Below are 24,905 nucleotides of genomic sequence, written 5' to 3' on the forward strand. Positions count from 1 at the left end.
AGCACGTTGGGTCGGGACACGATGCCGGGGGTCGGAGAGAGAGATGTCTTCCTCGTTAGTATAGGACCTGTCACGTGGACCTGTCACCTGTCCCCACCTGTCACGCGGGAGACCGGGGTACATCAGGACGCGCATTGAAGTGAAAGCAGGATGCGCTGCGACATGCACTGTGCAGATCCCGCCACACTAAGAGGTGAGTGGGTCTGTTTGATCACAGCGCTAGGCGAATCCCAAATCCCCTTTTGTGCGTGGCGACAGAAGAAGTCTGGTCTGTTTCCGCCCGGTTTCGATCCGGGGACCTTTCGCGTGTGAGGCGAACGTGATAACCACTACACTACGGAAACTGTGGTCAGATGTGCCCAGCGGCCCAGCGCTGAGCTTCGCCAATGCGATTCAGCTGCTTCCAGTGCCTTTATTGGGGAGCGCTGATGGACCGTGCTCTCTCTCCATTGACCAGCACGCCTTATGTTTAGATCCATATTACATAAGAAAGTGGAACCAGTCTTTACAAAACACATTTCTCTTCGGTCTCACCTGTTACCTTCTTCTTTTTCTTTTTCTTCTTACCAATTTCCTGCCAGCCATCCTCTGAATGAGCCTTCATCAGGGTGGCAGCAGTAAAAGCATTCACGGAGTCCATTTCAAGGAAGGGGGTTGTCGTGGAAATTTAACTATCAAGGAAGCCACAAGAGAGAGTTCTCACCTGAGTAAGGTCTTTATTTCAATATTGCAATATTGGGAGCCCTGCTGCCACTTCGCAAAGTGCATCAGAGACTCAATTAGTTACAAGCAGTACAGGGCTTTTATAAGACGTTGCGCTGTAAAAAAAGTTCAGCACTTGGTCCCTTCTAAAACTTCCCCTTTCTCTAAAAGAAAACAAATTACCTCATAGAGCGAGAGAAAAACACTAGATTTGTTATTGAAAGTTTATCAGTTACTTTCAGCTAATTCTAATGACCCAGACAGCATATATTGTTTTGGTACATTGTCTTCTAAACTAACCTAAACAGTGTACTTTGTTGACGAACTGTTTTCTAAAATTCTGCACGTACTGTAGCATAGCAGTTATATCCTTGAAATATTATCTAAAAGCACCAATATATTTTTTTGCAAAGCTCTCTACATTTTTAAGAATCAATTAACTCATTAGATTTCCACTACAATTCCCTCCTTTTTATTCTTGAAAATGATTAAAAGTTAGATTCTTCATATGGACTCCCAGGAGGCTCCCATACTTCAGATTCTTCCGTTTTTATCAGAACATACTGATGCGCAAACATATTCATTATCATATTGCGAAGCATTGGAATAATACAAGTCGAACAGCAACACAAAAACAGGAAGACAAGTATCACAGCTACTATAATTGGTGTTAGTAACTTGAAAAAACACATTCCCCCCGGCCCAAACAGTGATTCTAACCAAGAGAGAAAAGCAGGTGTATCTTTAATGCCTCTTTCTTTGTCCACCTTGTCTCTCAGTTCTTTCAAATGTTGAATAGCAAGCGTAAGATTTCCGTAATCATTTTCATTTGCTGGAATAAATGTGCAACAGGAGTCTCCTATTAAAGCACAGACTCCTCCAGATGCTGCATTTTGTAGATCCAGCACGAACCTGTTCTGAAGTGCCATTAATCTAACTCCCCTTAATTCTTGTTTGATAGCGTCTAAGCCTTCTAACGTGATGTTAATAAACGAGTACATTTCATAGCGAGTAATTTGTAACCAGCGGGCATTAGCTACTGCCTGAATACTCAGTCCTGAGGAAAAAATCATTTCAGCTGCAGTAAATAGTCTATGGTCTTCTGGTACTTTAGAAATATCTGGACCATATCTGTCAGCCCAACTGAGAGCGCGTTTAACCCTTGACTCCCTCTGAAGGGGCTTCATTGAATTTAACAAGTAAGAGTTTACTGGGACAATGAGAATGGAGTGGTGTAGCGTGACTAGAGCACACACTCCTCTCCACTGGGGAGGAAGGCTATCATAAACTTTTGTAGCACATTGCCAATACCAATCCATCAAAACCATAGTTCCATTAGATAAAGTATGGTTAGTAACCGTGGCGCTACAGCCTCCTGTTCTTCCTACTGAGGGGCCACGACCTTTATTCTCATAGCAATAAGAGTGATTAACCTTAGAAGGCAGGTAAACTGCTATTTTAACAGGAGAATCAGTCCAGGTAATGTGATTCTTTAGGTAATCCCACAAAGGAGGACATTCTGCTTTTTTACTGGTAACATTGAAGTGAATAGCAAAATGCACTGCTGGATCACTGGGAGAAACAAAGCCTAATGCTACTGTAGTAGACTTATTTATCTTCAGGCCGGCTGCATATGGATGCCCCTTTGAGTAGGTCAAATACGTTATGGTGAAGGTGGGAAAAGATCTTGGATCTGGCTTTGGAAATCCTGCCACTAGACTTATGCATTCAGAAATGTGACTATCAACTGGTCGGGGGAAAAGTTGCATGGGTGAGGCTGTAGAATGAGGCATTAAAGCACATACATAACAAGATGCATTAAATTTCTTTAACTTTACAGTATAATTTATAAATTTGTACCACAAATTACTCATATCCCCCTCATTATCAGTTTCATTCAGCCAGTTTGTATACAAAGAGGCTTCACGTTTAGATTCTTCCTCTTTCTGGGTGGTGACAGGCTTCCACATAAAAAGGAAAAAGGCTGTGCACATCAGTCCCAAGCAGGTGATCCCCATCTATCCCTGTGGAGACATCACTCCTGCTCTTTGCTCAGTTCGTTTGTGACCTTTTTACAGTGGGAAGCATGAATTCAGGGCACCTGGCACGGCCCCCTCCACCTGAGTGAACACCATTTCTTTTTCCTGTCTTTCACCAGAATCCAGTCTCCTTATTCACGCATTAGTTCTTACAGCACAGGTAAATCCCTGTGGGCTGGAGCCCAGCATTTTTCTTAGGGTTTTTTTTACAAGATTGGTCAACAGCTGGGTAATAACTCTTAGAAAAATCTACACATTGTTCCACTGCCTCAGCTGTGCCGTTTTGCAGAACAATTCTAGCTGAAGTTGTAAAATTTCTCTTTGGTCAGTTCCTGCAAAACATCTTATTAAGAACAAACAAACCATAATAATAATGTGCATCTAGGGGAATCACTCCCAAGGGTAACCCCCCTTAAAACTATATTGTTCTACCCATCAGGTTCTGCCACTAGATAAGAGAACCTTTCCCATGAAATCATTTTTTGACCTTCATGATCCCTTCAGGGCGTACAATTAGCACAGAAGCAGCAGCTTTAGTCCACATGTTTTTCAAGCAGGTTATTAACAGTATGATCATAACGAATAATACCAGACACACAAATATGTATTGAACCAGAGACCCTCTCCAGGTTCCTAGCACAGACTGTAGCCATGCACCAATGCCCCAATTATCTGGATTATAATTATGATATATATTTTTCTTCATCATAGATGTGCTTTGCTAAGTCATTCATTTGCTAATAATTGTCTAGAATACAAGTACTGTTTAGTCTTTGCTCACCTAAACAGCTGTCTATCACCCTAATAGAGAATGGCCTAAAACTGTGATTATAGCGAGGAGCATACAGTTATTTCCATTTTAATATATCTGAGTTACACTCAGACTAAAAGAAGGGCTATTTACCCATGCCAATAAACCTAAATAATCACCTCTATCAAAGGGGATTACTCCCATGAGCATCTTCTATAGCAATACAATCCCAACATGAGCTCTGATTATTATTTGTGGCTGACTGATAAAGTATTGATTCCATATCCCCATTTTATCAAAGTAAAACTCATTACACTTAACAGGTACACTGTCGCCCCCCCTCAGGAAGCTCAACAAACACAGAAACAGTTACAATATAATAATTAATGTTCACTCAGTCTCTGGTGCAGTGGTTCGGTGTCGGCGCAATGCGTAGATCCAGCGATCTCGTCCTGTCACTCAGATGGCAGAGTCGGTAGTCAGTTGCACTTGATATGGTCCTTCCCAGCAGGGTTGCAACATCTGGCAGGGTATATCTTCCTCACCATACCCACTCGCCAGGTATCAGGTCGTGTCTTCCCTCTACTGGAGGTCTCCAAGTGTCCAGCACCTGTTCACCAGCCCCATGCACCACTTCAATTAACAACCTACAATATTACAATAGAGAATTAGCAAATTTAACAATCCATTAGCCAAATTCATCCCTCCAGGAAGTTTTGTTGATTGGCTTGTGATGATATCAAACAGGCTCTATTACACAGTTCTGTTTGATCCAGCCCGCATTCCATGGCGTTCCTTCATTCTGATGTCTAGTCGATCTTTTAGAGTTCTGTTCCTTCATTCCACTGTTCCAGCAGACTGAGGGTGATCTCAGTCCATCTCACCCCGAATAATCCAGCCACAGCCTGTCCCTTGATCATAATACAAGCGGTAGGTCAGTGCCCACTGAGGGCTTATCTCCATCATCAAGTGTTTGGTAGACACAGAGGCAGTGACAGCAACCCACTGGGAAAACAGATGATAAGAGCCAAGGTTTCCCTTTACAATTGTAAATTGTAAACATTTGCTACTGCGTGAAAGGTTTCTCAGGAGCAGGCCTTTTGAGCTGTAGCACCTGCACCTGAACTGTAGTTGAGTTCCTTTGATAAGCATCACATTGAGATACCACATAAGTGGGTACTGCTTCAAACACGGTCCCCACCCAGGTGTCCGACAGAGTGCATTTGTCGAGCTATAAAGGGCATTAGGCTGTGAGGGCATGCAGAGCGTCCAGTGTGCTGGCAGCACCACACTCTTTTCTAACCATGTCCTTTTCTCTGCTTTAGAGGCCTCAGCCTGAATATCCTGTAGCTGTCCCCTTTTCACCAACAGAGGTCTCACAGGGGTCTCAGACTCCTGTTCTACGAGTACTGCTCACCTGACAGCTACATCTGCAAAGTTGTTCCCTCGAGTTACTGGAAACATTTCTTTATTATGTGATTTACACTTTACCACAGCTACTTCAGTCAGCAGCTGCAAAGCTTCTAACAGTTCAGAGACAAACCCAGCATTCTTAACTGGAGTCCCTGCCATGTTGGGGAAATCCCTATTCCTTCACTGCCATCCAAACTTGTGGCATACACCAAATGTATATATACAGTCTATATAAATTGCTACAATTTTCCATTTAGCATATTTACAAGTTTCAATTAAATCTTTTCATTCGGTCTGCTAGTTCTACACCAGATTATTCACAGTTTATACAGCCAGGCAGGTAGCCTGCACAACACATAAACACGGCCCCTTGGCCACCGGGCCACCCACCAGACGATGCCTATCTCCATGCTCCTGCACCAGCACAACAGCTCACGACCCATTTCTTTCACTTACATACAGATTACATACAGATGATCCGTCTGAGGGAATCCAGTCCAGAGCCAGTGCCTGCAAGAAAGCTTGTTTCAAAACATCAAAAACGGTTTCTGCTGCAGGGGTCAAGGCAATTTTGTCTTTAGACTGCACTACCCCCCTTAAACCAGTACGTCACTAGACAAGCTCGTTCTGAGAAGGCATTCACCCTGGCTTTATCATGTAGTTGGTTTTATACTCCTTTTTTTCCTCTCAAGATCCAATACTTGGAGTAGTCCGGCCTTATGGATTCCCTCATTAGGTAAAACAATCACAATATCACATAACTCTATTGAGTTAGTTTACATAAATGCTATTTCATGCAGTTATTCCTTATAAAATGCTGCAGTCTGGGCCTAAAATAGGTCTGGGGTGTCCCCCACCCACATCAGTAGTTGAAACTGTACATCTTTACCCAAGCAGACTGTGACAGCTTATATTTGCTTTAAACACAACCCTTACACTCCTTCTCCTGTAGCCTCCTGTTATCCGTTAGAAAACGTTATATCACATCTTTATGCTGTTTTAGTCTAAAAACAGGACAGCTGTGCTCCTGTGCCCCACAGTTACTGCACACTGTAAGATTATTTCACTTTTATTTAAATCCTGAGATAAATTTAGGAAGGCTACAGAGGGGCTTACTAGATTAAAACTGTTAGTTCACACACGGCTCTCGTTTCAGCTTCTGACAAGTTCTTTAATTGTGAAATCAAGCCTCTTTCTTACAATTTCTCCAAAAAACACATTTTTTTTTTTAGTAACTGCACACCAGCTTATTAGTAGTTCTGTCTTTGAGGTTTTATATCTCGGTATAACATTAAAGTCGCACAATAATTTCGACAAACTGGCGGCTCCCTTTTCTCCTCCTTGGGAGTCTTTTTACCACCCATTTGCAGCGCTCGCAGTTCTGCATGCATGCTTCGCGAGTTATTAAATCACATCTGTCTCTGTTCGTAATATCAGGAAAGCATAGTTGCACATTCTTGGCAACATCAGGTTTTAACCAACTCAAGTAAATTTGTTTTATTACTGTGGAAGTATCTTCATTCACTTCCTTTTCATCGGCTAACCCCGAGTATACTATCCATAAAGCTATAAACCTTTCTGTAAAATCTGAAAACATCCTCACTTCCTTCTGCTGACATGCTGTTAATTTTCTCTAATCAGTTTTCGGTGGGTAATGCTCTTTCAAAAATCTCCACACTAATTCCCACCCTTCTCCCAGATTCTCTCTTAAGGCGTTCTATTTCTTCTTTTGCTTTCTCTTTTTCTACATATACAACTTCGTTTCGTTCAGCCATTGCTTTTAGCTTTTCCATCAGGGATTTTTGCGTCTCATCTATGATATTCTGTTGAATTCTCAAATATTCCTCTAAATATTTTTATCCAAAGGTTCATACACTTTTCTACATTCCTGTTCAGCCTAAATTCCGTCTGACAGTCAATATTTCTTTTAAGTTTCACTTTGGATTAATCAAACTTTTTTTTCCTTCACACCAAACCATTTTCACGTCTCCCACGCGCCCCGCGGAATCCCCCAGTCGAGACAAACTGACGAACTATCACAATTCGGGAACACGGACCAGGTTCCAAATCCTGGCTTTAAACACACAGTTGAATCGAGTTACCATTTTCGGCTCTTCCTCGAGTACAGTTCTAGTTGCTACCTTCAGCCGTACTGCAGTCGTGTACCAGGATGCAACACCTGGATTTTTTCGCACGGGCAGGGCGAGATGCTATTCCTTCAGCAATCCCTCCTTTTCTACCCCACCTTCACAAAACAGGCATCTAAAACACATACACCATTAACTCATTTTTCTGTTGTACTCGCTTCAGCTTCAGGAAAACCCTGAACCCACCACAGCAACATGGAGAGGACAAGGGACTTTTTAGAAAAGAGGAGTCCTTACCTCTTTTTAGAAGCGGCCGCCTAACTTTTCCTCCCCATGTCCGTGTGGTTTAATTTAGATGGATACTTCTTCATCATTTGGGTCACGTATCCGCCAATCTGCCTCCTCCTTTTTAGAGGATGTTGAAAACCTTTAGGAACAATATGATCTAGCAACAAGGTTATGTCACTGTAATTAGGCTTAAGACAATCAAGAACAAGGCGCTTGCCTTTCTTCTAAATTCTTTACGATCATCAGGCAATTAAGGAAAAGACTTAACTAATGCAAATAATTCACTAGGAGACCAATGTCAATGTACTGTACATATGGTGGAGTTCTTTCTGGACCTGAAAAAGTGCACATTGGTATTTCACAAACAAGTGGCTCCGGACCGCTTTCTAATTTCGGTGGAGACTTTTTCTTTTTAGTACGCATGGCCATGACTTTAGCTGCAGTTTGCTGTTCTTTAGTTTCAAGACTAGTCTTTTTTTAAGCTTCCCATTATTTCTGTGATTCCTCTTTCCATTAAATAAGTTTTCCAATTCATTTTCTTTCATTTCTTCTCCTTCTCTTCTAAGTTTCCCCTTCTTCAGGAAACTTCTTTTTCCTAATTCAACTTTCCTCTGTCCATTCTGATTCACTTACAAAGATCCTTCATAGTTATGGGCCCCTAATTATCATATATAAATTATGTGCAAGTTCCCTTACACCTATTACCCTAGCTTTACAGTTCATGAACATAATTTTTTTCCCTAACCCAGGCTATAATTGTTTCTCCGAATTTGTCGTACATGTACTTTTGCTGGACTGCTCGGTCCCATTTTCGTCTCTGAATTTTAATTTCCCATTTTTACCGATCGGTGCCTTACTTAGAACCTTATCACATTAACTACTCCGCAGAGCAAAAACCACACGTCTGTGTTAAGATAAGTTCTTTATATGAGTCCCAGACTCATCAAACCCGCGTGAGAACACCCCTGTGGCTCGCTTCTCAAACTATTAATTTTTAAGGATCACTTACTGACGTCAGACAGCTGCCAATTCTCCAGACGCGTCTCTGGAAGGATAAACAGTTTATCCTCCGAGGTTCGTCCAATTTGCTAAAATTGTCCGGGTCCGGATGGAGTTTCAGCAGCCGTTCGCGTTCAGGTTTGTGATCCCGGACGAGCCCCCAAATTGTCATGGAAATTTAACTATCAAGGAAGCCACAAGAGAGAGTTCTCACCTGAGTAAGGTCTTTATTTCAATATTGCAATATTGGGAGCCCTGCTGCCACTTCGCAAAGTGCATCAGAGACTCAATTTGTTACAAGCAGTACAGGGTTTTTATAAGACGTTGCGCTGTAAAAAAGTTCAGCACTTGGTCCCTTCTAAAACTTCCCCTTTCTCTAAGAGAAAACAGATTACATCATAGAGCGAGAGAAGAAAACTAGATTTGTTATTCAAAGCTTATCAGTTACTTTCAGCTAATTCTAATGACCCAGACAGCATATATTATTTTGGTACATTGTCTTCTAAACTAACCTAAACAGTGTACTTTGTTGACGAACTGTTTTCTAAAATTCTGCACGTACTGTAGCATAGCAGTTATATCCTTGAAATATTATCTAAAAGCACCAATATATTTTTTTTAAAGCTCTCTACATTTTTAAGAATCAATTAACTCATTAGATTTCCACTACACTCACATATCCTCATGCTCAACTTTGGCTCAACCACACAAACTATGAAGATAATCATCTGCTTTTGCTCCAAGATTTATGTTACTAGGCTCTCTCCTGGGGATCCTCGTGTTCAAACATTGCCCTTATTGTGGATGATCCATGACAGAATTCAGGGAATTCAGAATTCTGATACCTCAGCTCAGATTCTGACTGGGCAGACTGTCATTGCCTGGTGTGAATGTGTGCATATCTGTTTTTGTGCATGTTCTGTGGCCTGTTGTACAGTACATCACAAATGAAAGGGAAATAGAAAACTAAAATAAGACTCAAGTGTTTTATCTTTCAACAGTGTTTCATTAGTATCTGTGCTAGATCCTGTCATCCACTGCTTACCACAACAGGCTCTAGCACGGGATAGCAGCTAATACATTTAACAATCTCACTGCACAATGTTGTATATTCAAGGGCTGATCTTCTGTACTTTTTCTTTCACTTTTCATTTCCTAGAAACTCAGTCCTGCCAGGAATAATCTGAGAACAAAATCAATCTGAGTGAAAATCGAAGCAGAGGAAGATTGTTTTACAGAGTCAACAAGGTCTAATTCAAGGTCATCAGCACTAACAACATTCTCTCTGGAGACAGGCGATAAGAAAATTGAAAGTGTGTATTGTTACACAACAGCAGAGACTATGAGTTATGCTATCATGAGAGTGGTGATGGATTTTTTTCATTGCTTAGTTTTGCAGGTTCTGTACATTTGAACATTCAAATTGACTAAAGTAAAGGAGTTTTCCCTTTTTACCACATAATTCCCAAAGATCAACACTAATAGAAAGCCTAATTCCAGCCAAGATTCAATTACTGTCTCTCAGGCATCCCAGCAGTGGATTTCATGACTTCAGACAGCCATCTTTATCAGTGGAGAACTCAATGCTCTGAGGTTTACTGGCAGAGTCTCACACTGGGTAATATGTTGGTAAATAATGTCCTATGGAATTCTACTATTGATAAATTCTACTATGGAACTGCGATGTGTCCTGAAAAAATCTTCTATGATAGTGGTACAGTCCATCACACCCCACCTACAGCCTTTAAAAGAGAAAAAAAAAATTCTGATATTATGGTGGAAAAAGAGGGGATTCAGTGGCTGACGAGATTGCTAAACAATATTGCAAAGGAAGAGAGAATTCCAGAAGAATGGACAAAAAGCAGTATGGTTACCATCTACAAGGAGAAAGGAGACCCAATGGAGTGTAAAAACTATAGAGGAATAAAACTTCTGGAACATGGATTGAAAATCCTGGAAAAAATTCTGGACAAGAGACTCAGGAAGATAATCAGGATCCACAACTCACAATTTGGATTCTCAGTGGGGAAAAGCACAACAGATGCCATTTTTGTGATGAGACAGTTACAGGAGAAGACACTAGAGAAAGGGAAAAAGCTGTATGTGGCCTTTCTGGACTTGGAGAAGGCATATGACCGTGTGCCCAGAGAGGTGGTTTATTGGTGCTTGAGGAAGAAAGGAGTACCAGAAAGCATGGTGAAGTTAGTTCAAGCAACCTATAGAGATGCAACTACGAAGATGATAACACAACAGGGAGAGACAAAAGAGTTTGAAATCACAGTTGGAGTACACCAAGGATCAGCACTAAGTCCTTTCCTTTTCATAAACATTATTGACACACTGACAGAGGAGGTAAGAACAGAAGTGCCTTGGGAACTCATCTTTGCTGATGATGTGGCACTGATGGCAGACTCAGAAGTAGAACTACAGGAGAAAGTGTTCAAATGGCAGAGGAGTCTGGAAAAAGGTGGACTGAAAATGAATGCAGAAAAATCTGAAATAATGGTAATGGAGAGAAGAGGAGATACTATGACCAATAATGAGGAGACAAATGGAGGAAAACTGAAACAAGTTGATGACTTTAAATACCTTGGATCAAAACTGGTAAAGGGAGGAGAAACACTGGAGGCAGTAAAACAAAGAGTGAAAGCTGGATGGAACAAGTGGAGAGAGATAACTGGAATAATCTGTGACAGGAAAATTCCCAGAAAGTTAAAGTGCAAAATGTACAAGACTGTGATTAGACCTGTACTACTATATGGAGCTGAATGCTTGGCAGTTGGAAAGAGGGAAGAGAACTTGATGAGAAGAACTGAAATGAGGATGTTGAGATGGATTCTGCAGATTTCAATGAAGGATAAGATCAGAAATGAAGAAATCCGTAGACGATGTAGGGTGGTGAATGTGGTTGAGAAGATGCGAGAGGCGAGGTTACGGTGGTATGGACATATCATGAGGAGGGACGTTGAGGAAGTAACAAAGAGGGTAATGGAATTTGAGGTGGAAGGTAACAGAGGAAGAGGCAGGCCTAGAAAGAGATGGATAGATTGTGTGAGAAAAGATATGGAGGTATGTGAAGTGAGTAAAGAAGATGTGCTCGACAGAGACAAATGGAGAAGAGCAACCAAAGCAGCTGACCCCAGGACAGTCTGGGACTAAGGCTGTGAAAAAGAAGAAGAAGAAGAAGAAAAAGATGGTGGAAAAAGAGCCCTGGAATCTTTGTAGAAGGACAGAAGACGGAAAGAACGGGCAGTGTAACCATGGCGAAGAGAAGGGAAATATTGGAGAGAGCTTTTTTCATACACTTTTTATGACTGTTTTTGTGGCTGTTTTTCCAGCCCAAAAATGATCAACAAATATGGGCAGGCGTCCTGTGCCAAATCCAATCTACCTTTCTTCCAAGCATACAGGAATGTCAGTGAATTAAATATTGACATTTGAAAATACCCAAAAATATGCAATCACACATATGCAGTTTGAGCAAACATAAGACAATACCCAAGTACCACAAACTACCAGGCATCATTAGCAGTTCAGGTGGGGAGCTGTGTCAGCATGCGTAGGCTGCAAAGGAACAAGTAATAGGTCTATTCCATGCTTAAAAGAGAAGAAAGAAAACACAACATTTCAGCTGTGGAGCCCTCACACCTGAAGAAGGCTCCACGGCCGAAACGTTGTGTTTTCTTTCTTCTCTTTTCATCTAGTGTCATTAGCCAGTTCCTGTCAAAATAAAATAGAAATGGATAACATTCTAGAGAGAGTTTGAAATACCAAGGTACAATTTAAACCATATTTCTTCCACTACAACCACAATATTTTGGAGAGATCGCTGAGCCTAACTGTTCTGGCATGCCCGTTAGCCTCCGTCCTGCTTCAGCAATGAATGCAACGGGGCACATTCTGAGGGAGATGCGGTCAATCAGGTTGCAGGAAAACCACGCTATGCTTTTTTTTGAGATCCTGAAAAGGACAGAGGGGCCATGTATATGTGTGCAGCTGGATATGTAATTGCAGGTAGCGTAGCAAATTCTGCTGAAGCCCCACTGCCTGGTGTGGACGGTAGCTGTGCATGTTGCAGCAGAATTGTGCATGTGAGATCAAGGGGGCATGTCATGTGTTTGAGCACTTCACTCCCTTCCGGAAGCACGTGATTCCCTGAGTCCCAAAAATTTGTAAGTTCTTTGGATGACCTGTGGACCGATCTTTCACGATGAAGAATTCCTTAAGAAGAATAGATCTCGGCCCACCATCCCAATGCCTCCATCTCAAAACAGCAACCTCCCACTGCCCTTAGTCTGCAAGGCAGTCCTTTCAAGTGCGATGATGACGCCGGGACCTTCGTTGCCTATTGTACGAGGTGAACTTTTGTGCTCATCAATTCAACGCTCTTTCCATCAACTCATCTTGTCTTTTGACGCTTCGTGTTTTGTGCTCCTTTGACTATCGGCATATCGGGTGACTGCAAACACTGAAGTTCTTGCTTACGGAGTGTGGAACAGTGTTTTCAAGTGATCGCTGTTCTGTCATGTTGACGCCGAGTGAATCTTTCTTTGGCAACATGGGCAGGCTGACAGAAGCGCGAGCTAAAGTAATGGCAAATTTCTTGACTTATTTCTGAATGTGAATGTTCTTTAGAAAAGGGATGCGGCATTGCTTCTCCCCCGTGTAAAGGTCACGCATTCCAGACGTGGTTATGAGCGAACAGTTGCCGCAAGTGTTTGAAAAGAACAAGAGAGGAAGCAGCCCTGCCCCGTGTGAGAATCAAACTCAGGACCTTCAGACGATGAGACTGACGCGCTACCAACTACGCCTACGAGGCCAGCTGCAGTACACAGCCGGAAAGTTTGCCTCATATGGATTTCAGTCGCCCGTTCCCTAATCTTTAGACGCCCTCTGCTGGATGTTGCATTTGCCTTTTGATCTCACCGATACTTTTTTGGTCTGTTTCTGTTGCGAGTCCGTTTTTCAGATCTCACCTAGCACAAGTCTCTCTGGCTGAAGTGGCCTCTCTGCTTCAGCATCGTGCCCTCACTCAGCCATTAAAAACGTCACTCGGACTTCTGACATGCTGACATGAAATGTCAAGAGAGAGTGGCGGAGACGCTTAAGGCAGAGAGAAGATGAAGAGGGGGCGTGGCTGCGAAATGATTGACAGCTGCATGACGCTTTCCATACAAGGCGTGACCACAGGCTAAAGGACACCTTTCGGCACATCAAGCTCTAAGCACACACCTGGAGGACGTGGGAAATGATCCCGCTACCTCTCGCGTGCAAAGCAAGCGCTGTACCATGCAAGCTAACCCCCCTTGCTGGGGTTATGCCTCGGTGTCGCCTAGTGCCGCTTGTTCCCCTCTTACCAGTTGCAGTTCACTGCCCTTCGTCTGCAAGGCAGTCGTGTAATTGCAGCTTTCTTGACTTATTGATGAAGGTCTGACTGGACGAGCGAATGATGCCTCTCCCCCGTCCTCAAGCTCGTTGACAGAATAAAATGGCAAGTGCCGCCGTGGCTCATTGGTTTAGGGATATGATTCTCGCTTAGGGTGTGGGAGGTCCTGGGTTCAACTCGCGGATGAGCCCTTGTGTGCTCTTTTTGTCCTCGTCCACAAGACTGGGAATTGATATCCACATCACCTTGCAGCATCTGCTTATGGCAAACGATGGAATGTGACTAATGACTGAACGAGCCTGGTGAATACTCATCACGTGGCACAATGAGAGCGTGCAGTCAGCTGTCCAAGGCAGCAACCTCATTGCTCGTTCAAAAGAACACGTAGTGAAAACTCATCACCACTATGTCGTAAATGAGCACCGCGATCGCTTGTTGTCATGCGTCCTTACTTGGGAAATGCAGAAGCAAAAACTGCCCTCTCTCAGCCACCGAAACGTGTGCGGCTCGCCTTGCACTCTCTGCGCCTCGCATATTTATGGAGCTGTCTGCTCTTCTTTCTGTTGAAGTACGCAAGTTACGGGGCGTACTGCACACTATGATGTGCTCAATGACAGCTTTCAAGATTTGAAAACTATGAGCTTGATGGCTCAAGTCGAACGAATGTGGTTGTTACGCAATTGATGATGAAACGCACGTATTCTAACGATTCGTGAGAGTATGTTCTAAAGGTCCCTGGCTCGATCCCGGGTTTCGGTTTTTTGTTTCATCGCGCCCTTTGTTCCTCTCTCCAGCGCCCCCTGCCTAAAGTGACGCTTCCCTTTTTCAGCCCGAAACGCAAGCGATACACCAGCAACAAACCCTACAGGTTTCTGTAGTGTAGTGGTTATCACGTTTGCCTAACATGCGAAAGGTCCCAGGTTCGAGACCGGGTGAAAACAGCCTCTTCTTGCACGCTCCTGCACTTCACAGAGGTCTTGAACCACCAGTCATTTGATCCCAATGTATTTCCGGTGCCTTCATGCACTCTTGTACCAAACGCACATTCCTTCTGTACCTGGAGCCAAACATTTGCAATTGGGCTATCCCGACAGACCAAGACGAGCTCTGTCGGCTCAAAAGCAGCGCAACACCTGCGAGAACAACAGAAAGATTAGTATCCAGCGGGGGCCTCTTAGTAAGCCCAAGATCTAATCAAGAATCGACTCCAGCAACAGGGCTGGGTGCATTGTTCCATATTCCGACCACTCTTGGTGTAAACAGGTCCCTCCTGGTCTCTGCTTGAAATGCACTTTCCTGCGTTTGCTTTGGTGTAACTGGCTTCCCCTGCATGGGCGAATGTGAAGAAGATCCTTAGTAAGTCATTGAAGAAACCCGAGAAGAGGTCGGAGTGGCCTCTGTCGTTCATCAACGATCCAGTCAGGCAGTACTCCTCTGTAAAGCGCCGTTCGTTCACATCAATTGGCTTTTTTTTGCCTTCATTCGTGCAAGTAGTAAAAGCAGACGCCCCTATTCTGCCGTGACCCGGATTCGAACCGGGGTTGTTGCGGCCACAACACAAAGTACTGACCACTATACGATCACGGCGAGTTACCGATACACACGTGGCAGGGCGGAAAAGGCTGTGCTCTCTTCGTGTGACATAATTCGGAAAAGTCCTGACGTTGCATTTCAACTGAGTCCCAGTATACATCGACCCTTCGACACTCTGAGTGACAACTCTCTTGCGTGTTTTCTCATATTTATGTAGTTTGCTTGCATGATGCCCGGAACAGAAGGGTTGTGCACTCCCATATGGTCTAGCGGCTAGGATTCCTGGTTTTCACCCAGGCGGCCCGGGTTCGACTCCCGGTATGGGAACGTGTCAATTTTGCCTCCTGCTTTCCAAAAGATCAGCACTGTGTACGAAGGAGCCGCATTAAAACTACTCAACGTGCAAAACGTGCGAGAAGAGGGGGCGCTTGTTTCCAGCCGAAACTTCTCGCGTGTGAGACGAGCTGACCATCGCTGCAGGAGGTGGGAGGGTTACTCTGGTAGACAGGGCTGACCTTCGGCAATAGGATTTATACTCTCCAAGATGATATTTGCACTTTCTGGAGAGGCGATTTTCTCCACTTCAGTAGCCCGATTTCGTCGATTGAGTGGAGAGGGCTGTAGAATGTGGCGCCGTCTTTCCTGCTCCGTCCATGACAGGCGTGCTGGTCTCTGGAGAGAGAGCATGGTCCATCAGCGCACCCCAATAAAGGCACTGGAAGCAGCTGAGTCGCATTGGCGAAGCTCAGCACTGGGCCGCTGGGCACATCTTACCACCGTTTCCGTAGTGTAGTGGTTATCATGTTTGCCTCACACGCGAAAGGTCCCCGGTTCGAAACCAGGCGGAAACAGACCAGACTTCTTCTGTCGCCACGCACAAGAGGGGATTGGGGATTCGCCTAGCGCTGTGATCGAACAGACCCACTCACCTCTTAGTGTGGCGGGATCTGCACAGTGCATGTCGCAGCGCATCCTGCTTTAACTTCACTGCGCGTCCTGATGTACCCCGGTCTCCCGCGTGACAGGTGGGGACAGGTGGCAGGTCCTATACTACCGAGGAAGACATCGCTCTCTCCGACCCCCGGCATCGTGTCCTGACCCACCGTGCTGGAAGCCGACTCGTGCTGTGATTCCTTTACGGAGCAGAAATGACAACTGAGGAGCCGAGAGATCATTTCAGCATTTCGCGTCTGAACGGAAAACACAAACGACCAACTCGGAATGACTTGCCTTTGACGCTTATCAAAGCGTTCTTTGTGCATCGAACAGACCCACTCACCTCTTAGTGTGGCGGGATCTGCACAGTGCATGTCGCAGCGCTCCCTGCTTTCACTTCAATGTGCTTCCTGATGTCGAGTCGTGTGCCGTGCGGAGGCTCTGAAAGCGAGAGCAATGAAAAGGCGCACGACGCTGTGTTAGAAAACAGAGAAGTGAAAGGCAGTCCTTTCTCTAAGGAGGTAAAAGAAAAGCTACTCCCCGTCGGGGAATCGAACCCCGGTCTCCCGCGTGACAGGCGGGGATACTTGCCACTATACTAACGAGGAAGACATCACACTCTCCGACCCCCGGCATCGTGTCCCGACCCACCGTGCTGGAAGCCGACGCGTGCTGTGATTCCTTTACGGAGCAGAAATGACAACCGAGGAGCCGAGAGATCATTTCAGCATTTCGCGTCTGAACGGAAAACACAAACGACCAACTCGGAATGACTTGCCTTTGATGCTTTTCAAAGCGTTCTTTGTGCACGATGACTGCGCCGCCTAGCAGATACAAATGGGTTGTACAACTTTGAACTAACAAATGGAAGAGGGCTAAGCCCCCTCTCTTTTAGCCCAGGTTCGATCTGTCTCCCAGACTCACCAGGCGCACGCACACACACACACCCGTGCCGTTGAAGTGCTCTGCTTCATTTCTAAGGGCAACTCAACATTCACTCCTACCCCGAGTGCAGAAAAGACAGCGTCTGCAGCAACAGCAGCTCAGGTCTCTGCCCATCTCCTCTTTTCTGCGGCTCCTGCGGAGTGGAGTCCTGCCTGGAGCTGTGTTTGCAGGCGGCAGCTCCCCGCGCCCTGTCTGTGCGTCGTGAAATTAATTAATAACGTTAATAAATTTATAAAGTAAATTTATAAAGTTATAAATTAGAAATTAATAACGATATAATTATATTCATGTACCGCAACACAAGAATAGTACACACTGTACATTGTCTGTCGATAATGTTTCTGTAGTGCTTTTTCAGCACTCAGCACGTGACTGTGCTGTTGGCGCTGTGGGTTAGGTTCCTGACTTCCATATCGCACGGTCTCTGATTGAATCCCATAGAACTATGACTTCATTTTTTAACAAACATTTCTTTGAAAAAATGAAACGTTTCCCTTGGTCAGAGATTAAATAAAACCTCACTTTTTTTGAGGTTTTACTGTGCAGAGTGAGGTTTTAGCTCACTTTTTTTGAGCAGAAGGTTTACTGTGACTTGAGAAGGGCCGGCATCCAATCACGGTGGTACACACACACGCTCTCACTCATATGAGCTACACGGCTACCAAGATGATCTCGGGTGCGCCGAGCTGGTACGGAACATATTGAACTGATCGACGGCGAATTGTCTCTTAGACAGGCTTTTCACCTCTAAGCTCCCTGACTGACAGTGATCAGCTGGGTAGTGAAACAGTCAGCTGCTTCTAAGCCATAAACAGCTGCATCTCGGCGCTTCCACGGAGAGATGATTTGAAAGCCGAACATCGCCCATTGGGAATACCTTACTATCACTAGTTTAAGAGACTCTTAAGATCTTGCAGAGGTGCCTGTCTAATAGCATGCGCTTTGCAAGCTATAGGTGTTTAGGCTGAGGCAGAATGCCTGTTAACAAAATGTTTTTCTAAAGGTGTGTCTAAGTGGCTGCAAAAGGACAACACTCCTGGGGCGCCGTGGCTCAGCTCCTGCACTTGATTATAATGCCGTTACGTGTCGAAGCAGTAATTTACGTCATCCTACCACTGCAACACAGGGAATAGAGAGAAATGAGCACACGCTACGAATCGTCTCAATCACTCCCTACAGTCGTAAGGCGCATTGAAGGGTGCACCCCCATCATTAATCGTTGCGCCTCTGTGAAAGGAAGGCTCTTGGGCAGTCTTTGAAACAGCTCGGATGAAACACTTGATTGCTTCCATGTGCATCTGGAGCCCACTTCTTATTTTCACTTCACGCCGCCCAAAGCATTTCTAAAACAGGAGATTCGCGTTTGGGAATGCGCCCTGCCCTACAAATAAAACAGGTCTACGGGTCTGAAACGTGCTCCACAGAAAACAGCTCTGTTGCGCTTTTGATCAAAGGGAGATTCACTGTTCATACTTTTTGATGACATAACACCCAAAGGGGCTTCTTTGGAGCTGGATTCCAACCAGCATCCTTAAGTTTCTTGGCGGTATCCTTTACAGTCCTCTGTTCGGTCGACAAGGGACAGAAGGGGGCAGCTTTCCTCACACATACAGTGCAATGTACTGTACTGTTCCCGTTCATTGAATTCGCAGTTCTGCATCAGACCTCTAACTCGTTACATTAGCTTGGATTTAAGCCACGAAGCAGGCTTCTACTGTATAAACTTCTAGAGGAATCACAAACTATTTGAGAGGCCACCATCCCAGGGGGACCTGACAAAGTCTATCCCTAAACACCTAGCGCAGTCTCTCGAGAGACTGTCAAAAATCGCTTTCTCCGTTTGCGTTGCAAGTAAGTGAAAATGCGGTCTCAACCCAGAGCCACTTGGCAGCAGCGGCATGTAAATACTGTTACTGTCACTGCTCGATACCGACGTTAGCCTACTATACCATGTTCAGCCACCGCTAGAAAATGTACGGCTCTAGTACCGGAGCAAAGAACGGGAGGGCCAACACTGAACGGGCACACGTGTCAGACATGGAGAGCAACAAGGATGGGATTTGACCCCATGTGTGCAGAGCACAATGGATTAACAGTCCATCGCCTTAACCACTCGGCCACCTCATCAACAAAACTGGGCTGTCCTGACATGGGTTGGCGCACTCCAGTTGATCTTTTTCTTTTTTTTTCCCTCATACTCGAGGGTCATTTTCCTGTTCCACATGCGATTTCAACATTTTCCTTGGGAGATGTCAAGCCAGCAAGCCACTGCTGTGGTTCAGTGGCCAGTGTGGAGTTCAGTGGCCCTTTTGTACACAGAAAGCACTTTGAGCTCCTTGGACATGAAAAGTTCCAGATAAAAGCCATTTGTCATCCTTTCTCTTGGTGTCGATGTTGCTAATTCAGTGTACGGGCTTTCTCGTGCAGTTTCATGGTTCTTGTAACCCAAATCCTACACTAGCGTGAAGTGACCCCCCATTTCACAGCATTTTTCAGCTGATTTAAATTGTACCTAAAGGAGAAGCATTATTGAAGACCATCAATTACCAAGAGCTTTTGTCAAAAGTTTTGGTGGTAATTTTTAATGACCACAGAGCGCTGTGACCTCGGTTTTACATCTCACCAAAGAGACAGCGCCCTTTTACAACACAGCGTCTCCGTCACTATGCTGGGGCATTGGGACGCGCACAGACCTCAGGGTGAGCGCCCCCCCACCGGCACCATTAACACCGCTTCCAGCTGGAAACTTTGTCTTTCCCTGTAGCTCACCCTCATCCGGGTACTGACCTGGCTAACACCTGCTTTGCTTCAGTGGGTTTTCAGTTGCGAGTTGCAAGGGGATGCAAGTGATGGAGCCGCTCGCTGCAAAAGCTACTGCATTGGCCGGGAATCGAACCCAAGCCTCCCACGTGGCAGGTGAGAATTCTACCACTAAATCACCAATGCTCAGTGCCTGGACCTTCAAAAAAGACGCTTTTTTGGTGCTCTGTGCAAAACGCGTCGACATCTGCTTCCAGCTGCAAAATGCCATTTGCAGACGCTGAAGAATTTATTTCCAAGGCAGCGGGTACAAGCGATTTGGCGTTTTAAAACAACCAGGAACAGCAAAGAGGTGCGCTTCTTTGCTTGCGCCAGAATACAACGACAGGAGGTGCGAGTTGCAAGGGGATGCAAGTGATGGAGCCGCTCGCTGCAAAAGCCACTGCTTTGGCTGGGAATCGAACCAGAGCCTCCCGCGTGGGAAGCGAGAATTCTACCACTGAACCAACAATGCTCAGTACCCCTGCCTTGAAAAAAGACGCTTTTTTGGTGCTCTGTTAAAAAAGCGTCGACATTACCTCTTTCAAAAGGCTTCACTTTCCTAGTAACATTCCAAGGCTCATTGAACCCGGGCTGTTTCCTCTAGCGGTATAGTATTGCAGTTAGACAGCACGATGCCTGCAAGACTATGTCACGCTCTGACGAGACTGTCAAAAATTGCTTTCGCCGATTGTATTGCAAACCGGCGGAAGCGGGGTATTGGGAAAAGTTTTCAACTAGCAATAATCGCGCCTCGGCTAAACCTCACAGGCTACGATACTGCCAATGCGCAAAGCTGACGGTTGCCAGGCAACCGCGGGGATCCTATGGAAATCGTTATCAATCGTCTCATGGCATGTTTTGCTGTAACGCTTCATATTTGTCGTCTTCTTCTTCTAGCTTGAGGTTTTAAAGAATTTCATGACAGACAAGGGCTCCGTCGGGAACAAAGGGCGTTGTGAGAAAACCGTTGCTTATTTTCAGCAGCAGAAATACAACCCTTTAAATACAAGATGACAGAACAATGACGAAGGGCATGCCGGGAGGAACTCATGCACTACAGAGGAAAGGGGGCGGGCACGTACAGTTCACATTCAAGCCACAAGTACTCTTCTCGGATGTTGCACAAACAAATCCAAACGTCCTGAAAGCATTGCAGCATGTTTGTGTCCCACTTCCCGTGGCTGCAGGACGACTGACACGAAGGGACAAACACAATCTGTGGCGTTTAGCGTGACATAGTCTTGCAGGCATCGTGCTGTCTCACTGCAATACTATACCGCTGGAGGAAACAGCCCGGGTTCGATGAGTCTTGGAATGTGACTAGGAAAGTGAAGCCTTTTGAAAGAGGTAAAGCACTGCACAACGGAATTGAGGGAGAATCTTACAGGGGATTCTGAGCGGTGTCTGCATACACGCAGTCCGATACGGGTGCTGAAAGCTTGAGCTACTCTCAATGTCATGCTGCCTTTCCTCGGAGTAAATCTTTTACATTGAAAGAATGCTTCTCGCAGGTTCAAAAAGGGACCCTTGTTAATTGGAGAAATCAATGATTTCGAATGAATTCTGTATGCGTTAAAAGACAGCTATACACAGAAAACATGCAGGACACTGCTCATGATGTTTCCCGAGCCGAAACACAGTGCGTTTTTCAAAGCCATCTGACAAAGCCCGCCCACTGAAAACTGCAGCAGATCGTGTAAAGACGTTCAACTTTGTAACTACTGCACGCACAGGAAGCAGAATAAATTCCTCTTTTCAAACTGTCAAAGGTTTGCTTTGTGAACGCAGCAGGACATCGCACAATCTCTTTTGAACGGGGACAAACAATTTCTTATGGGGCGCAGTAAGTACAGACGTTTAAAGAGCTCCACTCATGCCGACGATGCAGCATGAAGAAGCGCAACCTAACGTTTGACAGACAAAAGCCGGGCGCCGCTACGAGCAATATGAAATCAAACTGACAGCACACGGCGTTTCGCGCTGACTCAAAAGTGATCTCGACAGACGCTGTTCTCTGCATAACGCTGAAAGAGCTAAAGAGCGTTTCTGTTGAGACGTAACAAGCTTGTTTCTTTCTACCATGATGTTACCATGACAAAATCTGTCTTTAAACACCTTGCTCAAAAATTGCTTTCGCCGATTGTATTGGAAACCGGCGGAAGCGGGGTATTGGGAAAAGTTTTCAACTAGCAATAATCGCGCCTCGGCTAAACCTCACAGGCTACGATACTGCCACTGCGCAAAGCTGACGGTAGCCAGGCAACCGCGGGGATCCTATGGAAATCGTTATCAATCGTCTCATGGCATGTCGTTGCTGTAACGCTTCATATTTGCGGCCGGACACTTCCCGCCCCCCAAAGAAAAGAGCGCCAATCAGACAGGCGGAGACCGAGGACTCGCAGAGCAGAAGGCCACAGTCGCCGTAATAAGAGCGATTGTGAGCGGTTTTGTTTTCTCTCTTTGACCAGCCCAGCTGCGCCCCACCCAAAGGCAGGGAAGCACAAAAATTGTATGGAACTCATTCATGCTCCTCTCCATGGAAATCTTTAGTAAAAGGCAAAAGATTTGTACGAGATGAAGAGAAACCAGAGTGCGTGGCTGGACAGCTGCAGGAGCCCAGGCCGCCTTCAAGTCCTCTCCCCTGCCGGTCGTGGTTGGCAATGCACCTGGCCTTACAAACGAGCCAGTGGGGCCCGTTCAGCTCCGGGCTCATCGCCTGCGGCTCTCGGCTTACCTGGCAGGGGAGATACCTTGATCAGCCTGTAGTTGGAGTAGTTGGATTGTTTTCTTGTTTTGTGGAAGCAGTGTTTGTTTTGCAGTTTGAGATGGCAACCTTTGGATCCCGCAAGAATGCTGTACGTTTTGAGCTTTTGGATGACCTCTTCATGGATCGTATGCAGTTCAGCAGAAAAGTGTTACAGAAGGAACTTGGCTTTGAACCTCGGCACTTGTATTTCATCTTCGCTCTCCCAGGTCAGAAAGCATTTGAGGTTGTTTTTGCTACCTATTCTCTGTTTGAACAATGTGTGGATGTGTTTGAGGCAAAAAGAGGGAAAGTTCCTGCCCTTGAGAAGATCAACTTGCAGCCTCTGACACAGAGAGAGAGGTTGTTATGTTCTCGGAAATGGCAAAGACGGAGGACATTCACACCTGGCTTAAGCAGTACTGCACCGTCCACCATGGAACTGAGGTTAGAGATGTTGACGGTGTAAAAACAGGAACAAGGAAATTCGAGGTTCGCTTGCTACCGGACAATGTAAATGGAGGCTTAAGGCACCTGCCCTCTACAATCCGGCTGGGCGCCTGCAATGGCTATGTTTTTTATGTGGGACAACCAAAGGTGTGTCGGCGCTGTGGTGCTGTGGGACACCTGGCATCGTCCTGCACTGTGAAATGCTGCAAGACCTGTGGCAAACAGGGACATTAAGCCTCTGACTGTTCAATGCTGCCAAAGTGCAATTTATGTGGCTCGGAAGGACACGTTTTTAAGAACTGCCCTCACGCCTACGCCTATAAACTCAAAATGAGAAAGGATGAGGCAGTGCTTGTTTCAGCCAAACCGGCCTGAAAAAGCCAAAGCAAACAACAAGTCAAACAAAGAACCCTTGTTGGACAAAGAGTCTCAGCCTCCAGCCAGGATCAGTCCTGCTGTGGCTCCGGGGCCGGTGGAAGAGAAATCCACTACGCCCCCACAACCGCAGACTGCACCAGACAAGCACGAGGGTTTGAAAACCCCAGAGAACAGCGAGGACCCCTCCCCCACTCCTGCTCCTCAGAACGAGGGCCAGTGTGGGGCCCCCCGGTGGAGCGGGTCCAGCGAGGATACCCAGGATTCAGCGGAGCTGCTTTTCTCAGACTCTGCAAGTGCTACAGATGCCCTCCTCTCCTCCATCCAGTCCATCACGGAGGATCTGCAACAGCTGGTGGGTGAGGGGGAAGAGGAGACTGGTGCATCGGCTGCACCCCTTTCCCCTCGGTGCTCCCAGGAGCTGGACTTGAGGAAAAGGAAAAATGACTCTGTTTTCTCCCCGAGCGAGGAGGAAGGAGAGCATGGCGATGGGGACAGCTGGAACCCCTCCACCCCTCCTTCTACCCCCTTCCTTGAAATGGACTCCGTGAACGCTTTTACTGCTGCCACCCTGATGAAGGCTCATTCAGAGGATGGCTGGCAGGAAATTGGTAAGAAGAAAAAGAAAAAGAAGAAGGTAACAGTTGAGACCGAAGAGAAATGTGTTTTGTAAAGACTGGTTCCACTTTCTTATGTAATATGGCTCTAAACATAATTTCTCTTAACACCAGAGGTATCAATGACAGAGTTAAATGCCAGTGTGTCTTTGATTACCTCCAGCAGAGAGAGGGAGATGTGTTGATGTTGCAGGAGTGTGCTTTAGCCTATCAAGAGAGGTATAAAAGCTTTGAAGATAGGTGGGATAAAGGGCCTTCTGTTTGGTCAGGGGACAATAACAACAGAGCCTCTGGCGTGGCCATTCTTTTCAAAGGATGGGCTTTCAAATTGAAAAGTATTCAGAGGGTCATAGATGGCAGGTTGCTGTGTGTGGATGTGGAATGGGGGACCGTTAACCTGCGGCTAATCAATGTGTATTGTCCTACTGACGTGGGAGGAAGGGTGGAGCTACTCAAGGCACTCTCTCCCCTATTGTTAAGTAGCACAGATGTGATAGTGGGAGGGGATTTTAATTGTATCTTAGAGCACACAGACAGGCAGTCTAGCTCTCCGATAAAATTGGATTCCAGCTCACTGGCCCTGCAAAACTTAGTTCAAGACTTTAAACTCTCAGACACATATAGATGTATATATCCCACAACAGCAGGATATACATGGTCAGGGAGGAATAGCAGCTCCAGAATTGACTATTGCTTTGTCTCAGAGAGAGTGAAAGTTGTTGGGGTCACTCTTCAGCCTGTCTTCTTCTCAGATCATCAGGCTTTAGGGTGTAGAGTGGAACTCCAGGGCGGGACTGTCTTTGGCCCAGGCCTCTGGAAACTCAACACAAAGCTGCTAG

The 24,905-nt window shown here is 45.5% G+C and overlaps 8 non-coding genes across 8 annotated transcripts; 1 reads left to right on the top strand and 7 right to left on the bottom strand.

Moving 5' to 3' along the window:
- Positions 1-271: 271 nt before the first annotated feature.
- trnav-cac (transfer RNA valine (anticodon CAC)) lies at positions 272-344 on the bottom strand. Its single transcript has one exon. It is a non-coding gene; the product is annotated as a tRNA-Val (tRNA).
- Positions 345-15,180: 14,836 nt separating this feature from the next.
- trnah-gug (transfer RNA histidin (anticodon GUG)) lies at positions 15,181-15,252 on the bottom strand. The gene has a single exon. It is a non-coding gene; the product is annotated as a tRNA-His (tRNA).
- Positions 15,253-15,453: 201 nt separating this feature from the next.
- On the top strand, positions 15,454-15,525 carry trnae-uuc (transfer RNA glutamic acid (anticodon UUC)). The gene has a single exon. It is a non-coding gene; the product is annotated as a tRNA-Glu (tRNA).
- Positions 15,526-16,670: 1,145 nt separating this feature from the next.
- trnad-guc (transfer RNA aspartic acid (anticodon GUC)) lies at positions 16,671-16,742 on the bottom strand. The gene has a single exon. It is a non-coding gene; the product is annotated as a tRNA-Asp (tRNA).
- Positions 16,743-19,124: 2,382 nt separating this feature from the next.
- trnan-guu (transfer RNA asparagine (anticodon GUU)) lies at positions 19,125-19,206 on the bottom strand. Its single transcript has one exon. It is a non-coding gene; the product is annotated as a tRNA-Asn (tRNA).
- Positions 19,207-20,534: 1,328 nt separating this feature from the next.
- Positions 20,535-20,676, bottom strand: LOC148633359 (U4 spliceosomal RNA). Its single transcript, XR_015933955.1, has one exon. It is a non-coding gene; the product is annotated as a U4 spliceosomal RNA (small nuclear RNA).
- A 1,307-nt stretch (positions 20,677-21,983) lies between these two features.
- On the bottom strand, positions 21,984-22,128 carry LOC148633360 (U4 spliceosomal RNA). The gene has a single exon (XR_015933964.1). It is a non-coding gene; the product is annotated as a U4 spliceosomal RNA (small nuclear RNA).
- A 230-nt stretch (positions 22,129-22,358) lies between these two features.
- On the bottom strand, positions 22,359-22,475 carry LOC148633361 (U5 spliceosomal RNA). The gene has a single exon (XR_015933980.1). It is a non-coding gene; the product is annotated as a U5 spliceosomal RNA (small nuclear RNA).
- Between the last annotated feature and the right edge of the window lie 2,430 nt (positions 22,476-24,905).

The sequence above is a fragment of the Lepisosteus platostomus genome, unplaced genomic scaffold, assembly GCF_059453375.1.
Source record: "Lepisosteus platostomus isolate fLepPlt1 unplaced genomic scaffold, fLepPlt1.hap1 Scaffold_47_H1, whole genome shotgun sequence".
Lineage (NCBI taxonomy): Eukaryota > Metazoa > Chordata > Actinopteri > Semionotiformes > Lepisosteidae > Lepisosteus > Lepisosteus platostomus.